A 3,218-nucleotide genomic window follows, 5' to 3' on the forward strand; every position below is an offset into this window, starting at 1 on the left:
CAGGCTTCCTGGACCCCTTTACCCTTGAGAAGCGACTCCCAAGGGACCCGTGCTACAAATGCCCTGAACAGATCAAAGTCCGCCCTCTGGAAGTTCAAGAAAGTAGTTTTACTTGTCACTCTTGACTTCTTCAAGAATAGAGAATTCTACAATTCACGGTCGCTCTGCCCAAGACAGTCCCCAACCTTCACTTCTCCCACCAGCCCTTCTCTGTTAGCAAAAACCAGGTCTAGCAGGGCACCATCCCTGATAGGCTCTCCTACCAGTTGCATAAGGAAGCTGTCTTCCACGCAGTCTAGAAACCTCCTGGACTGCTTCCTCTGTGCTGTATTATATTTCCAACATATATCAAGGAAGTTAAAGTCTCCCATGAGAACAAGTGCTGGCGATGCCAGATGACGTACCAGAGTCATTTCTCCCCTCTGGCTTAAATGTGAAAGATGTGGTTATACTTTATGCCAGTTGAAATGACACATTTAAGTACTGTGGAGAGAGGCAGGGCTGAGGAAGAAGAGGCAAAATTAAGTTTGTTTTTGAAGACATCGGTGCCTTTGTCACCTGTCAACGGTTTACGGGCTGGTTCGGCCCGGTTCCGTGACTAGAAGGGCGGAGGGATCCGCGGATCCGCGCCCCCGGAAAAAAAGAAAATAGGGGACCCCGAAATAATTGAAAACAGTGGCAACAATCTGAGGTAAAACAAAGTAATTTCCTAAATATGGTATCAACAGAATTTTATAAGGAGAGAGAGAATGTGAAATTGATGGTGGATCGGCCTTACCACAACGCTGAGATGAGAAGCGCAGGCAGAGAAGCGCAGGCGAGAAGCGCAGGCAGAGAAGCGCAGGCAGAGAAGCGCAGGCAGAGAAGCGCAAGCGAAGCAGTGCAGGCAAAGAAGAGAGCATCAAGTGACCTTGCCGGGAGTTATATCTCCTCGCTGATTGCAAAGCCCCCTGGGGAAACGTAGCTGCTCTTCTCCTCTGGACAGGCACCCGGAACTTGAGCATCAGCAGTCAAACCCCCAGTGCATTGCATGATGTTATGATGTGGAATACCGATAATGAAAAATCATGAAATCATGACATCACCCTAGGCTGTACTTGTGTTTGAAAACTAAGCTATGTAGCCAAGGTCGAGTCATACTCAGTGCTTGATTTGAACAGTCTCTCCAGACAGCAGCCAAGGGGGTTATGTATCTATCTTAGTTTTTAATTTTTAATAGCTATGAGTAATAGACTATGCATTGTTTCCCTCAAGCTATCTCCAGTGATAAGTTTTCTTTTTTTTTGTTTTTCAAGATAATGGCATTCCCTGTGGATATGTTGAATGGCTACACTCATGAAGACTTGGAGAGCTCTGCAGAGGACTACTTGTCTGAACTTCGTTATAGGGATCCAAATCAGCCTGAATTCTTATCCCTGTCAGACCACAGCAAAGTAAGAACGAGCAAATAACTTAGTCCCAGTTCTCTTGATACACCTGTGGATTTAAAATACTTAAAAATACCTGTCTATAACTGTTGAATTGTATCAGTATTTAGACATCTTTTTTTCTAAATTCCTATTTGTTTTATTCTGTAATTGCAGAAAATCTGGGTGTTACTATTTACTGCTTCTAGGCAATGCATCTGTATGCATAGTTAAGGGGCTCGTGATTTACTAAAACTAAATGCCTCAGTCTGCATCTCTTCCAGTGATCTTGATGGCAGAATTCAATTTTTGATTAACAAATTTTACTGATTTCAGAAGTGATTATTTTACTTTCTTTTTATGAAAAATATTCACTGCAGTTAGGAATTCTAGCAGAGGCTGACTATGTCATTTCATGTTTTAAACACTTAACCCTTGAATGATCTTGATTCTATTTAGATGAACACTTCTAGTAGTAACAATAAAAACAGCAGCACGTAGCTAGCTTTAATGAAAGATTTGTCTGTGCTAATGTCATGGTTAGTGGCATAGCATATCATAATCCTTTTCATATTGTTTTCTAGGAAAGAAAGTCTATTTAACACAGTATTAACTTCTGTCTAGTCTTTGTTTATTAACAAAATACTGAAAGCATGTGAATTTAAATAGCAAAATGCATTTTCAAAAAGGTGTCAGCTCCCTAAAGATTGATTTATTTGACTATTCTTATGTTGTTGTTGAGAGGAAAATTAAGCATGCAAACCTGAGATTCATAAAGGGTGTGCAATTTTAGCGAAGAAGATGCTTTTGAATCAAGCCTTTCTACCTTGGTACATCAGGGTTCATGTAACAAACAGCAGTTCAGCTCTGCCAGATTATTTTTGTGCCTACCTGCCTGCTTTGTTCTTCTGTTGGTTTTGGCAGCTTAAGTAGCTGGAGCAGATACAGACACCTAACTACAGTTGTGCATAGTAAGCTGCAATCAGCAGAGAGCTGTAACAGTATCGGTTACTGTAGCTAAATCTGCAGAGCCTGAGCTTGAGCTTTTTGCAATGTAAACTTTCTAGGAAGAAATGTCTGAAGTGATGGCCAGGATCTGATGCTTCTCTTTTACAATTAACCATTAAGCATTTGGTTTTCAGCATTCGTCTTGCTTACCCTGCTAAACCATTCTCTCTGTATATTTTATTAATGATGTATTAGTAAGAGTCTACTGAAGTATTGTACACTCTTGTTTCAGATTCCTATTAGCTTGTCAAATGTGGGCTTCGTTCCTCTTTATGGTGGAGAGCAGACACACAGAGTTCTTGCTTTGTTTGCACCAGAGGACTCTCTCACAGGTTTCATTTTAAAATTCTAATCTGTGTTGCTGTTTCTTTTTCTGTGATGAATACATGTAACCCACCCCTTGCTCATTCCACACTAGCATAGCTTATAACTTTGTTACTTCTGTATTAATTGTTTACTGCCTACTTGTTCCTATACTATTCTTTTTGTTGTGAATTCATGTACAAAAGTGATTGAACTTTGCCTGCTGATTAGAGTAGGGCTGGACCTTTTGAATACACAGTATGTGTAGCATAATAACACATTACTCATCTGAATCAAAGTACAATATGCGTCTCTTGATTACTTGGATGTACACATCACCTCTCCAAATAATTTGTTGAGCATTCATAAATCCATTAATTTGCTGATGAACTTAGAAGCTTTTGATTAGAAGTGATTGCTCAGTACCATTTGTGAATTTGTCTTTACCTTCAGTTCCTGACATAGCTCTGGCTAAGATAACATCTCACTGATATATATATA

The sequence above is a fragment of the Meleagris gallopavo genome, chromosome Z (assembly GCF_000146605.3).
Source record: "Meleagris gallopavo isolate NT-WF06-2002-E0010 breed Aviagen turkey brand Nicholas breeding stock chromosome Z, Turkey_5.1, whole genome shotgun sequence".
In the NCBI taxonomy this organism is placed as follows: Eukaryota; Metazoa; Chordata; class Aves; order Galliformes; family Phasianidae; genus Meleagris; species Meleagris gallopavo.